At 38.9% G+C, this 21,782-nt stretch overlaps 1 protein-coding gene across 3 annotated transcripts in view; it reads right to left on the bottom strand.

Moving 5' to 3' along the window:
- Positions 1-21,782, bottom strand: part of raw (NDT-like domain-containg protein raw) — a 136,076-nt gene that overhangs the window by 91,683 nt on the left and 22,611 nt on the right. Inside the window, exon 1 of one of the 3 annotated variants that reach the window (XM_071591305.1) lies at positions 8,451-8,841. The exons of 1 other annotated variant lie outside the window; for it this stretch is intronic. The gene's annotated coding sequence lies outside the window, so the exon portion shown is untranslated. Of the gene's footprint in view, positions 1-8,450; positions 8,842-21,782 lie in introns of those variants that run through there. One more of the 3 variants, XM_071591326.1, reaches the window with a different exon arrangement.

The raw sequence follows: 21,782 nt of genomic DNA, 5'->3' as shown, positions 1-21,782 counted from the left end.
GTGTTAATACAATTAAATATCTTATTGCCACTGCGGACTAATCATTCATTACACCACCGCGTAGCATTACCATTAACGGAACTTACAGCGACTTGATAAGGGCTAAGCGTGCTCTATATCACGTATAATAAATGCTTACAAGGAAGTTTTATTCCGCGAAATTCTAAAAATATGATATAGCACTAACCTATCACTGGCTGTCCATTTGAAAAAAAAAACAAATTAAAATTAAAACCCTCGGTATTTGGGCAAGGAAATACATTTAAAATCCCACAAGTTATACGACAAAATAATTCGAGATGGAACTACCAAAAAATAACTTTCAATCAGACTTTCCTAATAATTCCCAATCTTAATTAAAAACAGTCCAGCATCTGCAGTACGCTGTTGAAAAACTTAAGAATTTTAATTAGTTCGGAAAGGAAAATAAAGGCAAGAAAACTGCTTTAGAAATTTCGACCCAGTTACTGCTAGCTAAAATCCAAGCGTCATAATTTTCTGAGAACCAGACTCTAGTGGAACCAGGTTTTTGTTATATATATATATATATATATATATATATATATATATATATATATATATATATATATATATATATAACGATTGTCCGGAAAAACTCATACGAGCGGCACAATAATGGGCTGACACAACATAACACAAATAGAAAAGAATAGACACATATAAAAGAACACTTACACGGTAAATTGTTCGAGCTTTCGGCCCTCTCAGGGGCCTTCTTCAAGAGAGACTATATATATATATATATATATATATATATATATATATATATATATATATATACATACATATGATATCTTATTACTGTTACCAAACCCAGATAATTTGTTTAGTTTCGAAAACAATCCATACCATTTATGCCTCACACATGGTATGGCAAACTTTTACTGAATGTTGACGATTCCCGTAAAACGTTTAGGATATCCCGATGGCCCAGCTCAATACAAATTCTACACACTGAAAGCAGATGAGTATACCGTTTACCAAATAGTTACGCTATGGAATTCAAAGCATGATTGACCTATTGATACCTAGGGAACAGAGATGGAGGATTAATAGGCTTGTTTTTTCCCCGAAGGACAGGGAGTGTCGTTCTACCCCTTCTAATGACTCCATCACCCTCAGGAATAAACAAAGACTGTGGCCTCATCGTGCCAATTGTTAAAAAAAATATTTAAATAACAATGCAATACCTTATATTCGTTTCCATTAAAATATACGTGACACGATCACATTAGAAGTTACCGCTGAAATATAGTACCATATTAATCCATGGATTTACGTATTCACCCCTCACTCTTTCTGTAGACGTGGTATCAACATAATCGTGACTTGGAAACTGAACATCAGAGCCGAATATCGCTACATCGGACATGGAACGTCGCCGAGTTTCTCAATGATATCCCGGGATATTTTTTACCTCATCTTGACATCTATGAAATGCCACTTTATCTCTGTATGAAAAAAGCGAAAGTTTTTTTTATTTGCACTAACCGCATGCAAGCGGAAAGTACACATCCAATACATGAACGAATGCAATTTATGGTAACTGATCTATCGAGTTCCCTACACCGCTCAAGTTCTGCAAGTGTATTATGGAGATTAAATCGGGACGAAACGATGATTTTGATCAGTTGGAATGGCCGGAAAAGATAAGAAATAGAACGCCATCGCAACGGGAGCCTTTCACTCGGAAAAAAGAATAAAACAAGAGGTGAAGGAAGCGTCGAGAGAACGGAGAACGTACCCCTGGATCGTTTGACAGTTGGTAAAGCGATTCGAGGACGAGAACAAAAGTGAGATATACTGGCAAACATTTTCTTAAGGCTAATTATATGCCAGTGGGAAAGGAGAAAGTTTCGCAGACAATGGCTGGCAAGACCGAGAGTTTTCAGATTGTTTAACACTTCGTCGACGTTCCTGCGAACTTATGGTGCTCGGAAGGTTACATATCCTATCCTATCCATAAAGTTACGCCTGAGACAACAAAATTAAAAAAAATATATCCTATCCTGTTAGTCTGATTGACCATCATCATGTTCAAATCTTAATAATTAATCTCCCACTACCGCGAGAGAAAAATTAATGAAAATGAGGGAAAAAGAGACGCTGCTAAGAACATTCAAGTACGCATATCCATAACAGGAGGGCAGCACGATGATTAAAAAACCACTCGGCCTTCACAGGAATCTCAAAAGATAGTATCAAATTAAGTGGGGATTGCAAGAGAAAGGAAAGGTTCCAATTTTCACATGAAAAGAAATACACCATGATAGATATTTGCGAACTCAAGAGGAAAGGCTTTGTTTCGTCCTTTCGTCTAGGTAAAGTTTCCCAAACACCGGATGCAATAAGGTTGAGGAAAATAGCAAATAATGTTGATCCAAACATAAGGTAAATATTGAGATGCAAGACAGCATCGCCATACAACGCGAAATTTGACGCCATTATCAATGCTATCCTGCTTACACCACATCACTTTGTGGAGACTACCGAGAAAGGTAGGATTAGGGTGGTCCCTCTCATCACTCATGGTCGTGTACTTATTGAAACTATTCTGCACATCAATATGATTTAGAGCCTCACAATACCTATTTCCATCTTCAGTTCCCATTTTTTTCCACCATCGACGGCCATTTAAAATTTCTTTTTTAATTGCCCTCCTCCTTTACCGCTTGCTTAATATCTTCATTTTCATCTCAAACCACTACTCGCTAAATCCAACACATGGCGGTAACAACCTACTCCTCTATCCACTTTTTTGCTTTCTTCGAATTTCCTTCAACTTTCTCCCTTTCCACACCTACTTCTCCGCCTCTCCTTAATCTACCCCATTCAGTTCATTTCTTCAGCCCTTCTCCGAGAGGATACCACGCCCCAAAATTCGCCTGACTGTGCTTATCCCATTTCGTTAAAGACTGGGTTTCTGAACCCGGAAAGCTACACTCAAATCTTTCATTTGATCAAAATAATCAAAGCTTTCATTTTATTTTCCTTTACATCCTTACTTTCAGTCTTCATTTAAATTCCATACTTTAAAAAAAATACTTTTCCTAACTCTGCTCTTTCCATAACTTAATTATTAGGCCTATTTTCGCAAGAAATCGTGCACTGGTGCAAGAAATATTATAAAATTAAACAAATTATACTAGAAAAGAACGCGTACACTGCGCCTTCACTCGTCATGGGCGGGTGCTAAGGACCAAATCTTACGACTCCTAAACACGATTTACCCTCATGAAAGATAATATTTAGCACAGTACTCAGCTCTATGTAGCAACTATTTAAAATAGACAAGGGGTAGCTTTGATCTTCGTTTTATTTTGTAATGGAGGTATGAGTCATTTTTTTATAAAAAGATAGCTCCTTGGTTAAGCGCTAACGAGAGTTTACCAATTTGACACGGGTTTTCTTTGCCATCTAAGAAAGAAAGTTTATCATGGTCGTAACCATATCAACAAAAAACCACACGATTGCGTTAATTTTTAGCTTATCCAATTAGATCGTAATGGATGAGAACGATGCAATAGAAACTAACAAAAGCAACAAATGTACGATGGTCCGGCGAATGGCCCAGAAGCCACTTTACCCTGACGCTCAGGGATTTCCACACTATCGCGTCATTTCTTCCCGTGTCCAAAATATAACGATCGTTCAAAGAATTCCCCACTATAAAACTCTTTTGGGGAGCCCTTATCGTTCGCCGAAGAGGCTATATCGTGTTTCATCACTTACATAGGGGTTCATATTCCACATAGCATCGTAAAAATATTAACAAAATATGGTATATCTTACAACTGTTCTTTACATCTACCATCGCCGGATAAACATCCTTCATAAGGATACTGAATGACAATACAGTTTAAGAGAATAATTTACACCCTAAACAGAATTCCTCGGTACCAGCTTAGTCAGATGAGAAAAAAACTACTCAGCTTGCCGACTGGCCACACTGAACGGTCCAAGCGCGAGAAATGTTTCGCACCTCTTAATTTGGTAAATTAAACTGAAAATATTACTAATTGAATTTCAGCTGTTGTTTCAATAGTAAAATTATTGTCAGATAACAAGTTTCACCAAATAATGGCTTAGCAACATTCTGACTCAGGACAATTTTATTTTGCACGTGTAACCCTTATGATAATGATGACTGTGGTATTACTGGTATTTTTTCAGCTTTCTATAAATACAGTTGGCACAGAGAACGATTTCTACTGAAGTAATAACCAACGACATTATAAGGAGTCTATGGTAATAATCAGGATACTTAAGTTAAAAACTCACAGTTATTCACAACTAAATAACTTAAACAACAAAATGGGGTCCATGTTTATGGAACTAATGTTCTTTTTCAAAAACAATTCCTGATAAAGATGGAATAAGTTGGTGAAGAAATTAAACAAAATAAGACAAAAAAGAAAGAAATTCGGATAAAAATTATAAGATACGTATCAATAGCGACTCTTATAACCTTACTCCATTAACTTTTATAAAGGAATGCGTTTTTATTCTTCATAACTGGCAATTTGGCACGATTCTGTTACTCACGTACGGCCTACCCAAATTTAACGTATCAGATGTAAATTACGACCGAAATCTGTCGATTTTTAAAATAATACGCCATTTTCTCTACTGAATAACAAACGACTAATATAATTTCAAAGGATTTAGACTCATTATTTTCTTGGAAAATTCATAAAAAGGATCAAAGGTCCTAGAAAGATATTTGCCTTCCGGAAACGTTACATACCTGTAGAAGTATTCGCCCGAGAAAGTCTACAAGCAATCCATATATTCACGGAATATTTTGTTTGTGAAATTGGCACAATGCATGTACTCGTGGTAAGATCAAACGATTCCATTTTGCATTACAAAATTCCAAATTAAAAATTAACTGACGATATTTAATGGAAATTTCACTGTCATACACAGAACATAAACGCTTCTTTTATCCAAAAATAAAACTTTAACTAATACGCCCAATAGTTAAATTATATTGAAAATGGAAAAACACATGTCAAAGTGTACATGTAAACATAATTGCGGAAGAAAATATCAAAAGTTTGGTCATATATTGCGGGGTCATGTATTGAAAAACAATTGCATATATGCCACGAACTACCAAAATAATAAATTTACCGACGATATTTTCTACACAAGATCTTTAAATACATACCATAGGCTTTGTGATTATCATATTGCTACCGGTTTTGATTGTAGAAACGTGGATAAAATGGTTGATGACATTTATTACGGAATTATATCGTTCCTTGTCATTATAACGTTAATGTATCCGTGAAATATAATACTGATGAGAGAAGAAAGTGACAAGAGAATATATATTTCTTCCACTACATTATGATCATACATTCTTAAATAAGGTAACATTTTATATACATGGGCCATTCATTAACTCCTTTGAAAATCCAGGAAATGGATTCGTAGTATCGGAAAAGGTTTGATTTTATTAATCATCATCTCTAAACAGACTGCTATTAAAGTTTCAGCTATATTCATCAGGTGATTTTTATTTTTATAGTAAATTAAAGCACGAAACTTTTGTTTATTTAGAAAAATAGAAAAAAAATGTGTTTCGTGCGATGGTCAAAAAATTCTATTTAACAGTCTTAACACCGAATGAAATCAAAGCAGACTTGGATGAAGTTCATGGCACACCTGTTCTTGTGTCTTGCGACTGTTTACAATTGGGTAATTGAGTTTCAACGCGGCCGTACATCCACAAGTGATTAACATCGTTATGGACGTCCACAGGAAGTGATTCCCTCCGAAATGATCGACAAAATCGACCATATAGCTTTGAGTGATCGACGAATCAAAGTCCGCGAAATACATAGTTGAGGCTAAAGGCATATCACATGGTATAGCGTTTTCAATTTTGCACGAAAAATTTTGTTTTAAAAAAGTCTCGGCTACAGACACATTTGCCCTCACTGGGGAATAAACGTCTTAGTGTGGTCGATTCGGAGGCCGATTTGGCGCTTTGACGTCGAAATCCTGACGAGATTCTGAATCCATACATAACTGTGGGCGAAACATGGATAGACTACTACGCCCCAAAAACAAAGGTACAGTCGAAACAGTGGGTTTCTACAGTAAATCCGGCTCCAAAGAAAGCGAAAACGTTAAAATCGCCCTACAAAGTGATGGCCGCGGTCTTTTTGGGATGCACGCGGAATCATCTATATCGAATTCTAGCAAAAAGGACAAACTATATATGGAGAGTGATATGCGTCGTTATTGTACCGGTCGAGCGACGAAATCAAGAAAATGTCCTCATATGGCAAAGCACAATTCTCTTTCATCAAGACAATGCCCCTTCGCAGTTTCGCGAAGATTATTTAATTAAAGTTCGAATTACAACAACATTCACCGTATTCGTCAGATTTGACCCGAGTATTTTTTTGTATTTCCAAACTTGAAGAAACAGTTCGGCGGAAAACGATTTACACCGAACGAGGACGTCATCGCTTACACAGATGCCTATTTTGAGGATATTCCAAAATCCTACTTTTTGGACGCCTTAAAAAAGTTTAAAAGAGAAATGCTCGGAATTGTACCGATCGAAAAGTACTTGTACTTGTACCCAAAATAAGTACTTTTTGTATTTTTTCCTACCGACTTATTGACGACCTACGTATTTTTACCCGTAAGTTGGTCTAATCGTGATTTGGACATCCAAACGGCGATATTTAAACTTTGAAAAAGTAATTTCTTTTATATCAGTGGGTTTTACAAGTAAGGGTTTCACCATAAGGAAGAATGTCCTCTCCCTCCCCCCAGTTTAAGTAATAGCCAGAATGAAAGGTGTAAAATACCGAACCTATATTTTGTCAGCGTGTCCTCAATTATGAACTTGATGAGTAATTGAATCGAACGTAAAGAAAACCAAAGTGCTAAATCAGGAGGACAACGAACGGTGACAAGAGCCGGCCCAGAAATGGCGTCCCACTTCCGCTCGTGTGCGCACTGAATGCCTAATGTTAACCAAAGTGTAACTCACATGTAACGGGAACAGAGGGCTACAATCTCGGCAACCCGTGAAGGTAAAACGAAATTCACCGACAACGAATTTGCGATGACCTTTGCAGCTTGAATGAAAATCTAGAGAATGGACCAGCGACTCGAGGAAGTTGTGAAAAAAAGCTGTCATTCGAGAGAGGACAAAATCCTTAGTCCTCGAGGCGCTCTAGCGTAGGTGCGCCTACGCGCGACTTGTGAAAAGCGTGGGGACACACCAGCAAGGAGAAGCTGCTTGCCTTCTTTCTTTTTTTGCTGAAATTTTAAAGACGACGATATGAAGTGTTTGCGAGTCGACACGCCAAACTCTTCAAAACAAATTACAGCTAAATATTGAAACGGGTGTTCGAGAATCAAACTCATTCGTCACCGTTATATTCCCTTTTTAGCAATCACTAAGAGGAAAAAATAATAAAAGTACCGAATAATACTGAGTGTAAGTTAAAGAATGGCATGAATACGTAGAAATTATACGCACACATATAAAACCGTCATGCTTTGAATTATATCATTACCCACGCAAAAAAATAACCTGTTTCAAATCAAATAGACTATTTTTCTCATTACTTCAATAGAATTAAATAATAAAATACAAATTAAAAACAATCACGCCCATCACCCGATAAAGTATCAACTGTTTGGAGTGACTTTAATGTAGATTAGGAAAAGATTTAGTAAAAATAATGCAGTGATAATCACGTACGACGGTGATCAATTGAAAAGGAATACATTTTCTAGACCTACTGACAAGTAGAAATCGGGCCCATAGAGATGCCCAAAATTTAGAGAATATGACAATAACATTTCTTGCGGGAACGGTAACAGCATTAAACAACCTTCAGTTCCACATATAACAATGCTGAAATCATTTAGTATAAATTACAGACTCAGATGTGATGTGATGGAACCGTTCCATAATAACAGAGACGAAAACTCTCGCAATTTTCCACTTAATTAAGCTTTATTATCGACTAGGTTCGACATACTATATCATTCTCAAGTGACAATGATGCACTACAGTGCAACCCTTGAGATTGATGTAGTACACCGAAATTAGACGATAATAAATCTTAATTAAGTGGAAAAATGCAATAGTTTTCGTTCCTGAATTTTTTTTGTGAGATATGACCATAACTGTTTGCTACGCCGATGCGAAATATGACCAATTACAAAGCTCAAAAAGAAAACATTTAACTTTAAACTCTCGAGGTAAAATATTAAGGTTAGAGGAAATATTCCTCATCAGGAAGGTAACTATTTGACACCAAAGGGCGCTGGACTATACAAAGGTTTCATTTCTACGCTCACGCTTCAAGAGCCCTTAATCAAGTCGCCGTAGCATTTGAACGCGCGCCGACGCGTTAAATAATAACCTTTCCGAAAACCGTACTCACCTGTTCCCTCACCCGCAAGATAGTCCGCACATTTATCCCCTGGCGATTCTCCACACAAACACACTCCCTCACCCTAGCGCTCCTCCGAATTTACGAATTGTCCGCACCCATTCGTCCACTCCCGTCCCCCTATTCGACGACGGCAGACGGCTCTGCACCAAGGACGAGACCGACTCCTGCCGACGCGGGCGTTGAAATCCCCATCCGCAGCACGGAGAGGAGAGTCGGAGAGGGAGTTGGGGGATCGAAGGAGAGGGGTATGGTTACGGGGCTGAACGGCTAAAGGGGTGGGGGGAGACGACGGCGCTCTCGCGCGCTCGCGTGCACGCAAAAAAAGTGACGTACCCGTAGGCGGGAGTCGACAAGAGCGCACAGCCGTCTCGAGGGGCGCCGCGAGATACACTGACGAGCGAGAATACGCGAGACACCCGAGAACGCCGAGAGAGGGAGGGAAAGAGAGAGAGGATAAGAAAATACGGCACTAATGAAAGGAACACGCGGTTCTCTCCCTTTCTCACTCCCCCTCTCTCGGTCGAACGGACACACTACCTCACCCGCGGCCGTTCGCTCGCACAATAAAACGTCGGCCGGACGGCAAAAGAGCGAACCCGACTCTAACCCCTCCTCAACCCGCCCCGCCGAGCCCTCTCCCCGTTGCCCCCCACCACTCAACCACTCCACTCGCTCGCTCACCTGCCCACCTTAAAGAAGCGATGCTACCCACGTGGTGTGACGTCAGAGGTCAGCGCCCACCTCATTGGTCCTCCTACACGCCGCGGAATGTAGTCCGGTGCCACTCGCCAATCAGGTGGTCCGTGCTGTCCCCACGCACATAATAAAATATATTAAAACCGAAGAATATATTAAAAATCGATGAGGTATGCTCACACCAAGGGGGCCAGTTATGAGCCGATGTTGAGAAGGGAGTTCATCGCGTGTCACTTAAATGGATTACGGAGTAATTCCCAATCCCCGGGAGATGGGGAGGACTAGGCGCTATCGGCGCCCCACGTTCGTAAATACATACATATGTATCGGGGCTTGAGGGAAGCCGTCGAGAAAAGTCAAGACGAAGTGTCTTTTCGCGGGGCAATCGAATGAGAAAGCGGGAAAGCCATTGACACATGACAACTGTGACGTGACACGGAGAAATAAGCCCTTCGAGCTCCGGAGATAGCGGAAGCGAAAATAGTTAAATTAAAGGACCAGAGCTGCAAGGAGGCGATCGTCGACGGCGGCAGCGAGGAGTTAATTGGAGTGGCGGAATGTGAGGAGATTACAACGCTACAATCACAAACACAGGTTACACTCAAATCTAGCAATTGTTCCGTAGAGCCCATCATTGACCTTATTCACAATTAAACCAAGCAATGTTTTTATATACATTTTTAAAATTTGACATTGGCAATGGACGTCATTAAACTAAAAACTATATTTATGTACAAATTGAGGACAAATAAATAATGGCTGATCAAAAAGAAACCGTCGTGATGAAATATAATGCTTCCTCTGGTGACAACAAGATAAGAAGGCGAATGATTTTTACGATTTGAAATTGTTGCACTGCGGTTGACATAAGGTTATCACCACTCGAAACTCGAAGACCCACTGCAAAATTGGAGTTAATGCAAAAATATCAGTCGTGATAGCTTTCACCGTTGTTATTACAGACTTTACTTCAGATAGATATCATACAAATCCTGTACATTTCTTCCTTTTCTTCGAAAAATAATTTAATAATATACGTAGGCCAGTTGTAAAACGTTGACAAATAAGGTCAAGAGCCTAGTACGAATACGCAAAATAATCACTTTTCCTAGAATGTGAATTCAATTTAAATAGCAAAAAGGAAGAAGATATTTTACGACTTACAGAAGATATACTTCCATAGACTAATTTAATTTAAAATACGGACTTGTCCATTTTAACCCCAACCGCCAATGGCATCCCCAACAGTTCTTTGAATTTTTCCCAAAAAAATCTTGAAATAAAAAACTCTTGCTCATTTTCAAAAGTGCTTATGGTAAAATTAATACGACAAATACATACAATTGTATGAGAATTAAATCAATCAAGACTACTGTGCTACTCCATCACATGGAATGCAATTAATAAAAATACATAACCCTAAGCAAAGTTATATTATTCTCCCAACGTTCTATACTTTTACGTTTATTGGAATTAGACACAACCACAATAAGAAACATGTTCCTTAACGATGCCGATTAAGGTCTTGTCACATGGGACAAGTTATAATACAATTCACGCAATGACTGGCATGTGGTCCTATTGGACAATCGTATAAAAATGGCACGAGACCTTACACGAGAAAGAGTTTGAGGCAGACATTTTTCCTCGCGCGAGTTGCATGCAACTACAAACCAGAGACGAGAAGGCGCAGTCATTCATATTCCTATGAAAGGATGCCTCAAGATAATATGCAAATCAATCGGCTCTGAGCTTTCCTCAAACTAGATATTGTACAGAAACTTGGCCCGTGTCACACGGCCCTTATTGCAGTACGAATAAATTATCTCCACTGTGTCCATTACCACAAAAATGCAGTTTGCGTGGTTAATCTAAAAAATAATAGACGATATTTCTTCACTAATTGAAAAATGGTATAAAACCAACTGAAATAATCCGGAAATTCACATTATATCCTCTGCAGGCCGCATGATTGTACATCGCCAGGGACGCAAGCAAACATGGTTGGCCAGTGGGGATAGATGGTCTTCGGATTTCGGTAAGGAGATCGAAGAGCTGGGATATGAAGGCAAACGAAGTACTCATTAAATAAGATACTCGAGACTCATTTATGCACTTTTACACAAAGCATGAATATGATTTTTTTCTGTTAAAAGAATTTTAACAGAAAAAAGAATTAAATTTAAAGAATTTAAATTTAAAAGAATTTTATTTGGTCGCTACCCTCGGCCAAACTCCCAGTGCCTACATGTGTCCGCATATGCTGGTTTCATAAGAGAATTTTTTAATCCTGACAATCCTGATCCATTCTTCAAAAACAAGTGTGGCTACGGATTTTTAATAAATACAGTTTGAAGGCAAACTCAAATGTTCTTATGCAGTATAATAGGCGCGGAGAGGCTATAACTATTAATACCCTGAATATGTAAGACGTACAATGTCGGTCCCAAAAGCAGTACCACTTATTTTTTCCCAGATAGACGGAGGAGCGGGCGGAGGTTTCTCTGGCTGGGTTCGAGGGGAGTCTCAGGAAAGGTAGGAGACCAGTGGCAGTTGGCTCCCAGCCTTTGCGGAGTGCGAATCGTTCGTTTGTGAATCCTCTATAACGTGACCTCGTTACGCTCCGTAATGAACCGGTTATTGGAATTAAGTTTTGTGTGAAACTGGGCAAAACCGGGAAAGAGACTCATGACTTGCTCAAGGCCGCTTATGGTGAAAACACCATGGGTAGATCGGGTGTTTTTGAGGGGCACATGTTGTTTCGGGAGGGTAGATAAGATGTTGACGAAGCCAAACGTTCAGGACGCCCTTCGACCTCAAAAGGTGACGAAATTTTTAAAAGAGTGAAGACTGCGTTAGACAGGAATCGCAAAAGAAGTTTCCACATGGTTTCTGATGAACTTGGCATCCCTAAAAGTGATGTGCATCGAATTGTGACCGAAAACATAGGCAAAAGTAAGGTGTGTGCGAAGTTGGTGCAGCGAGTGTTCACCGCTAGCAGCGGTGTGCATACGCAAAAGACTTTTGAGTGAATTTCTCAATTCTGGCAATAATATTTAAAAAAATTTAAATACTACTTTTGGGACAGACTTTGGGCACGCTGCTACGTGAGGGAGCGACATTTATTTTATTTATTTATTTTAAAACATTGTTCACATACAGCAGTGGCGCCAATTTACAGTGAAAAATATAACAAACATAAAAGAGGACAAAATACAATAACAGTATAACAATAACAACGAGAACCAAGCATGGACCGGGGAAAAGTTTAATTTACTGAAAGGTGGGATAAAGCTTGGGTGGTGAAGTTTTTGCATGATAGGTTAAAGGGGTCGACAGTGTGAGGGAGTGAATTTAGAAGGGAGGAGAGGCGAAATAACAGTGAGCGCTTGGTGAGAGATATTCTAGGAATAGGGAGATGGAGTAGGGAGTGGGTGCGGGTGGATCGGGTAGGTATTCTGAAGTCAAAGAAAGATAGCAGTTCAGGGCAATCAATAGCCGAGTTTAGGGTCTTGTAGAGGAGTTTTAAATCAGCTTTAAGTCTGCAGCTTTGGGGACTAGAAATGGATAGGGAAGACAGAACAGCATTTGAGGACATATTGCGGTAATGTGGGACTCGGTGTTTGAATATTTTGGTAAAGAAGTGAGAGTTGCAATCAAGGGATTTAAGGTTAGTTGGGGATGATGTGGACCAAATGGGGGAGCAATATGATATGATGGGAAGGACAATTAATGAGAAGTACGAATGGAGTGCAATTGGATCTTTAATTTCTGTGAAGCGGTAAAGAAGGCCTAGTAGGGACATTGCTTTATTTTTTAAAGTCTGTATGTGGCCGGAGTAATTTAGTTTCTGGTCAATTAAAACGCCAAGGTCTTTAATGGTTGTTACTCGATTTAAGGGAGTTGAATTAATTGAGTAGTTAAACATCAAGGGGTCTTTTTTCAGAGCAAGAGTCATGATGTTGCATTTTCCAGGGTTTAAGTTAAGCCTCCAGGTATCACACCATGGGGAAATTTTATGTAAGGCAAGTTGAAGGTGAGTTGAAGGTGAGAGTGAGGTGGTTGAGGTGAGGTGGTTGAGGTGACATAAGCCGAGGAGTCCAATTGTCTCTGTTTCAAGGACCACCTTAACCCCGGATTTACTTTTCTAGCATTGTTCAATAAAATTTATGCATTTCATATATAAAGGCCAATTTAAAAATTTACAAGTCCCGAGTCAATCTATTATGCTATTATTTATTGTAACTGCCTAGTTTTCACTACCACTTGGAACAGATAAGTACAATTTTTTCACTTACCTCAACTAAATATAGAAAATCAAAATTATCATACCCGTTAATTTGTTGAAAAAGACAAAAGCGCCCAATGAGGTCATGCAAACGGGACTAATTCATAATACAATTTATAAAGATAAACATAGCGAAAAAATTATTTTTAGGGAGGTGCGTTTATCTCATTCATCTGACCCAGAACCCTAGGTGAGGGTAGGTGGTTGTTGTTGGCCGCTGATGGAGGAAGATATTTTGGGGGAGTTCGTATTTTATAATTTTCCCAGATTTATGGGAAATTTGACACACAGTTTGTTTATTTCATATTTAGTTGTCTCTTCTATTAGGGGGATTAGTATTATGGTGGATAGAGCGTCGGGGTAAATGGGAGGGCCCGGGTTCGATTCCAGATGACGACTCTGGGCACCCCAGCTTCACCCGAGTTGTAATTTTTCCGGATTCAGATCTTCCTTGGAAACCGCAAAGGGCACAGGGATGTATTCGCACAACATAATAGTTCATAAATGGATCTCAATCATCTCATTGAAGTTCCTTGTTTGCCTTCATATCCCAATTCTCCAGGCTGTAACCCGGAGACCATCAATTACAACCGCCGTAGGTCTTTAGTGCTAGGTGAGCTCTATCATTACCAATCAAACAACCTTGGGTTGATTACTGAGGTTTTGGTAAGTTGACATCTACTGCAGAATTGGATGTGAAGCCTTTGGATTGTACTACGCTTCTGTCTTCGGAAAAAGGAACCAGTTTACTCCTCTAGTCTATTTGTCTCGCAAACACCCTTTGACTCAGATACGGAAGCCGAAAGTAACCTCTTGTTATCTATATTATGGTTCATGCCACTTTTGTTTACTTTTATTGTACTATTTCAATAGCAATTTTCATTTATCGTACGTAGAAGGCAATCTAGGTCGGCCCACCATTACACGGAAGTATATGAGTAAAATAGAAACAATCGTGGAAATAAGTGGGATATGTATCAAAGAATTATAATTGGATACGAAAGAAGAGAGGTTTGCAATCAGACAGTCTTCCAAGTGAAATATTAATGATGATATGATGACATCTGTACATAACGCAAATTACATACTAATCACCACGACCACAGCATATAATTGAATTATACATAAGTACATCTATAAAATAAACTGACTTTTCTGTACCCTTTACAGGACATTAAGTTATATTTTACTATCCTTCAACTGACCATTAAATGACATATACTCGGGTGCCATGAAAATTGACTCCGTCACGTTTTTGGAAGACCAGAAAGTGACTTAAAATGCATGTCTTTTTGGTAACTTTCGAATAGTCACCATTTATTATGACCCAACTGTTATGGTGAATTACCTATAAAAACCAAAATTTAACCAATGGTTCACTCCAATTTACTGACTACATCCGAGAGCAATTTAATGTATTTCCGTAGCTGCTTCAAAACCAGAATCATCTTTCCAAAGATGAAGGTGTTTCCTCGGATTAAACAAAAAAAGCAACAAAGAAAATTACCATAATGTTAACTCATAATTATCAGCAAAATTTAAATGTTTTCAAGATACGGAAGAGGAGGTCAAATTTATCAGTGCACGAAGTTTGCAACTGGATTTGACGAGGAACTTAAAGGAGCAAATCTTTCGCGCAGAGCAATGGCTACGAAAACGTGACAGTACTTCACTAACTTCCGTTTTTTAAGCGTCCGTTTAGTTAGTCAACAACATGAAACACAACACAACCGCTCCTTGCAAAAGGATGCAGACGAAGCACATATGTATACGCAGTAGTCATTGTATACTCAGCAGGAGTTTAGCTGAAGAGCCAGGAGTTATCTGAAGACGACCTTGTATCGTTAAGCGGTCGAACTCAAGGAGAGATAATGGGGGGACTTGGGCTAAGGTTTTCGAATTAAGAAACCAATGGGGAAGTAGCCATCCATGCGTCGGAGAGGATCCATCATATGTATGAAATAGAAAACCGTGTTATTATGTAAATGATTAAGATCTTTTGCAGAGCCAGTCCCGTCCGAATCAGACATTTAAGAGCGTAGGAGCTCACCATAAAGATGTCTTTCATGTCATATAGGATTGGATATAATTTTTTTGTTAAAATTTCATTCGAGATAATTTTATGCAATCGTTTCTTATGAGGTTTCCGACTCAAAATAATGTCGAAAAGAATCGTTACGGATTATATACACTACATTTTCTTATATAAGAAGATAAGTTCCATTAATGTAGGCATTATAAAATGGCAGGCGAAATATAGCCGACATCACACGAATGTGATTATTCCCTTTTATATCAGTATCTTTTATAAGTTTATCCCTTTTACGAAGTTTTCTGCGACGTGGCCGTCGCCAAATGAGGTCGCCTTCCATCTAGTCGTTGGGGAATTGTGGAATCTTAGAGGGATAATAAAGCTACTTTATCATCAATACATACGCAAATGTATTCGTCCACAGCCACACGAAACGATGGAAGCAAAACGAAATACCTGATACTTGTCGTAGTGACAGAGGTTTCCAGAGGTGACTCCAGTCAAATGATTAAATTCGTCAACGAGGTCGCTCTGGACTCAGTGGCCAGGACTCCGAGCCGTTGGTGTTTGAAAACAGGTTCTTTCGGTTAGGAAATGTATATATAAATGGGAAAGGCACGAGAGAAGGAAATGATCGGGGAGATATCTTCATTTTCCGTTCTTGATATTAGTGGGAGAAAGGCAAAGCAGAAGCGTCCCCGTACCTCGAGCGCTGACACACACATTCCTCGGTGGATCACACTTAAAAACGAACGTTTCAAAATAAAAATGGGACATCTTTGACTAGCGTATCCACCAATATTTCGACTGAATTTCTTAAAAGATTGGTTTTTATATCTGATAGAACTAAGGAACTAGTTTTCTTAAACGGCTCAATACAATGCAGTAAAAATTAATTATATCCATTCTTTCTCCGAACAAAATACTTGGGAAGGTGTTCGCTCGGACTGACGCTAAAAAAATGGGCTCACCAGCTCGTGCTCTTTGGGTTTTCTTCATTCATTTTCTTAATTTTCCGATTAAGTACATGAAACTATGTTTTAATGCTATCGATAAGTTACATTATTTCCCATATTATTCAAAATGCTACTTATCCGAGACTTAACAACAATTATGACAAGCAACTTAACAAATAACCGAAAAGTACATACGCATAGTAATAATAGAATAGGTACACAGTAAAGATTATTCTAGTCCGCTATTATAAAAAAAAACCAAGCAGCATTTACAGATTGCCCGCCACGTATCCTAGGTCTTTCCTCTTCTGAACTAAGGCTTGCGGTAGCACTTGTGAAAAGACAGGCTCACTGCAGAATGGAGGAAATCAGACGACGGCGCCTTCCGCTTAGATAACCCACATTTCACCCAAGTAACGAACCCGCTCTCTTTGCTCACTGGAGCCACCGTGAGGGGCGCCTGGACAGTACACACCAGTAACGACCCAGCAAATGACATTTTTTACTAAATTTTTTTTCATTCCCAATTGTGCATTTATCTCACAAAATTTATAACGCGCTTTTTTCACAGAACCGTTTCAGTTGTGCCTAAAGCTATTTTGTCATTTTCTCAAAAATACGTAACCTCAACGATGATTTCATGAAGCACTCGCCTAATATAGGGTTAAAATGTGAAATTTTAACAACATCATGTAGTTTTAATGTACCAATTGCCGGTTTCAGCCCACAGATGGTCGGACAACGCCGCCTAGATTTACAATAAAAAGTAGTTTTTGCAATCGTGTATGATGCTTACGTAAACTTTCAATAGGTATACATTCGTGGCCCGCCTACATTCGAGAACTTGAGACTCCAGCCCACATAAAAATCGATCCCCGGGAGCTGGAGTGATACATTATTTCTGCTTTTCGTTATATTTAAGCAAAGTTCACACGAGGAGGACAGGAATACTATCGGTTGAGATATAATTTACTTTATACCATTTAACAAACACGTTCCACACGGGCGTTTGGGTGATTCATTGAGCCAAATTACCAAACTGAGAGCTCATAATATGCCAGAATAACGACAGTCTGCCCATCTTCGTCCCCGCGGAATGCATGGGGTTGGGGGAAAAGCATTTAAGCCAAAACATTTGGTCAGAGCTGTCATCGGCTCGTCTCGCTTTGCAGCATTCTCGCAGGAGATATAACCGTTGGTCTCACCAGCGTGGGCGCCTTTGCTCTCGCTACTTTGGGCCACCCACTTACATCCAGACCGGGCATGCTAATGCATTTTCATTCTCGCACCTATCCGAACAATGCGTAGCCGGTCTTTTGAAGTAGAGGACATCCATGTGTTGTCTATGCATATGTTGGTCCGCTTATTCAGATGTGTACAGCGAGGAGCACTACAGACCTCATGAATTCTTTGCCCACTTCATTTTCCAAACGCCTGTTATACGGAAAAGAGAAATATCTAAGCTTGAGTATTCCTGCAACGATAGTTCAAAGGGAACAAAGCAACAATAATGGCATCCTGCAAACTAAGCGGCAGAGCCCGGATCTCAAAGATTAGTACCATGAGACGTGGTGCGTGCTTGTCAAATGAAACTCTCTTGAAGTTTTCTCAATACGATCCCCTTCACAAATAAGAAGCTATATTTTATCAGATCGAAATACTGAACTTGGAAAAGCAATAAGAAGAAGGAAATATGAATTTTGGCAGGATAAATGTCTTGGTTTGAATTTGTGATCAGAGCATTGACATGGTAGTAGCAAGACAAATGAAAAGGACTACGATTGCGCAATACGCGCCTTTGCCTCTCTCCACACGTTGGAAAAGACGCCATATTATCTATCACGTTCTGTGACTATAATCATTTTTTCCTTAAAAATATATGGATAACAGAGAAGATGAACCTCTGAATCAAGTTCATGAAACCATTGGGAAATCAAATGATTTCTCATAAGAGAAATTTCTCTCTCGCTATTTTTATTGCATGAAATTTAATACAATGAGTGACGAAATCTATGGTCTTACAAAATCTCGCGAAAATAAATTGCGATTCGCTAATAATGAGCACCACCCTGCCATGGTGATCCATATATTCACGTCATCGGATTTTTAAATAGAAGTAAAATTTTCCGATTATATTAAAAAATCACGTTCCCATAGTTTTCATCACGCTTGCCCTTTTATATCAATACAATTGCATCCAATGCACATGTCTGTCTCCGATAAGCAACTCTCCCCTCTTAAAGCAATTCCTCATTTCCAAAAGGTTCGCCTTCCTGGAGTCTCAACTGACTCCTCAGCGTTTAATACTTGTCTTCCTCTTTATTTCCACAAAATTTTTACATTCGATGCGGCGTGTAATGTCCCATTTATATTCATTTTTGCCGGGCGATCAGAGGAGCATTTCCTCTTCTGTCTGAATAGTAATTTCTCTTGGGCTGAATATTTGCTTTAAATCATCATTCACGGTAGTTTATGCACACTTCAATCTCCTTTTCAAATTTCCCGCAATGCACATAAAAACTTAAATGCACATGTTTTCATTCCATGTGAAATTTGATAACGCAGTTTCAAAGCATTGCAGTCGCTTTGAAGTCCATCACATACAATAAATAAACTTCGGATTTAACAGTTCATGGAGTTTATTTCAATACCGCATATACATCCTGGTCGCTGAAGAATTCGCTTCTTATGGAATCTCACCCATTAATATCATTATCATCTACAACTTTTCTCAACATATAGGTCTTCTAAATTCAGCATTATTATTTTTTCCGCTCATAATTTTTACGTGAACGTGTCGTCTCTGGTAAATATAGACTTAAAAAGCTTTGATGGCGATTTAGAAGCACGTGTTTACTGTTTCTATATTTCTCCTTCAGTATTTCAGTCGGGTTTAGATCCTGATTTCGGTTGCCACAGTATTTTATATTCAAAACGAAAAGCAAACTGAAAATCTTTCTGATGTTATACACTTTATTGAGCTGTGGAAAAATAACAACATTTCCCATATCATCACCAGTGTTTTTTAATGCACGAAACTGCTGGGTGAATGATGTCGGCATTCTGAGGATTCCACTCAACCAAGATCAAGGAATTATGAGCGACTGCTGGAAATTGCGATTAATTTTATTATATATATATATATATATATATATATATATATATATATATATAATTTCACCAGGGTTGTCATTTTTCTATGAGAATAGACGTTACAATAATATTCCAGTTCAGAAAAAGATTTGCGGAAAAATATACAAAAAATTACCTTATTTGTCCATTTTTAACACTTCATTCCCGTTAACTTTGACGAATGTGATTCCTTTTTCGGCCAATCATGGCCCAAAGTAAGAAAACTATAGCAATAAGAATCGATAACAGTTTCCCAGTAAATAAATTTTACTAATAAAATTTCAGCATTACATTCTGAGCGAAACGTTTACACTAAATTATTTGGGGTCCTACATACGAGTATTACATGAATAAAAAATATTCAGCGAGTGGCTCGCGTGACCTGGCTGTTTCCAGTTTCCAATCTCTTCAAAGTCCATTCCGCCCGAACCCACACTTCTGACGCGTTCCTCGTTAATTTTATTGTATGCAATGTACTATATTGAGCGACAAAATGCGCTTAAATGTTTGAGTCATTCAAATGTTTTCTTTCGAGAATCAGTAAAGTGAGTCAGTTTGCTCAATTAACCGAAAAAAAGCAAAGCTGTAAATGGACCGTTATCAAGGAAACAATCAATGATTCCAAAATCGAAATAGTGAGAAAAAACTCGCGACTCATGAAAGAAACTCAACACATATCATCAACCTCACGGTTGGGCTGCTTTAGGCGAGAGCAAAGCTCACCTCCAACCAAGCCTGTGAAATTGTCATTTTCAGAGCAGGGATGGCGGCTCCTTTCCCTGGACCACTACTATTAGTTTTATAGAGTTTTAATAACCAGAAAATTTCACCGTCTGGATTTTAAATGGAACTTCCTAGGGCAATCATTCGGAATTTGAACCAGGCCCCCTCCGATAAGTAGCCGAAAGCTTCGCATACTGAGCCGCCACGCCGTCACCAAATCACAAAGCAAAACGAAATAATCATTTAACTCGTAATAGCTTCACTTGTAATAATTATTACTTATAAACTGCGATAGGAACCCCAGGAAATTCTAAAACGATAAGTACCGCAATTATAACTTTAATTGCGACATCGAGGAAATTATCTGAGTCCTATGCCACATCGGCATCCAAAAGTGGCAACAAAAGAGAAACCAGCGACTATACTAAGCTTCGTTTTGACCAGCCAATTTTCGAAAGCGACACAAAAACAGGGAAACTCTAGCATATTAAAAAATATCTCCCCTTTCACAGACTTCTTCCTCTCCTTGACCATAGTCCGTGTCCTGAAACCCTCTGTCACACGTCATTGAGACCATTATGTAGAAGTAAATTCTGTTCAAACTTCAACCGCATGCCTCCAAACATTACTATCTTCTAATTGCGTAACATTTGAAATAACGGTAATTACGCCAAAATATAACTTTATTTGATGCAAACACCAATATTTGAATTACATTCCCTAATTCCTGCAGGGTTGAATTATATTAACTTATGAACCAAGCTACTACACAATTTATTTGCCAAGACTGGTCACTGCTGAATATTTCAGTATTATGTGACATGAAATTAAACCTTGATGTTTATTTTATTATAGAATAACCATTTCCTTATATACAAATATTATGCAGATGCAGAATTGAAGCAGTCATTAGGGCCGGCAAATGAAAGAGTTCAAGTTTACCATTGGAAATAGGCAGGTAATTTGGAAGAGATTGACATGGAGTGGGGGTAAGGGTAGAGATAAACCAGAAATCAGTGTAGTGTCGTCAGTGTGAAGAAAATTCCTGTCGTGGAAAGATTGCCGTTTTCTCTTAGCTTCCATTCTACATTGGCATCCTCGGTATTAAAGCGGTAGGCTTCGCTGTTAAATTATCCGCATGGAGTGGAGGGAATGTAACACAGTTTCCCACCGACGACAATACCCAATACGACATAATGGCGAACATTCGTTCAATGATACAATAGTTATTTACTAGGTCAAACGATCTTGTGCAGGGCAATAAACTCAAAGCACCAAGGAGAAATTTGGAGCAGCGGAGTAGTTACAGTAGGGAGAATCGCCTGGAAGAAGCTAAACTGGATCTAAGTTCCAGGTTCCGTTTCAGCAGTAAGCAGTCGTAGTAGTAGTTATTATGGATGGTGACCAACAGCTGAGGTAACCTGCGCTATTAGGCGTTGGTGAGCAGTTTGGTAGAGTCAGGGTATTCAGGGAACGGGAGAAGGTTTGAGATA

Source organism: Hetaerina americana, unplaced genomic scaffold (genome assembly GCF_022747635.1).
Source record: "Hetaerina americana unplaced genomic scaffold, ioHetAmer1.1.p SCAF_1, whole genome shotgun sequence".
Classification (NCBI taxonomy): Eukaryota; Metazoa; Arthropoda; class Insecta; order Odonata; family Calopterygidae; genus Hetaerina; species Hetaerina americana.
Note: the sequence above shows the minus strand (reverse complement) of the source record. Positions and strands in the feature narration are given on the sequence as shown.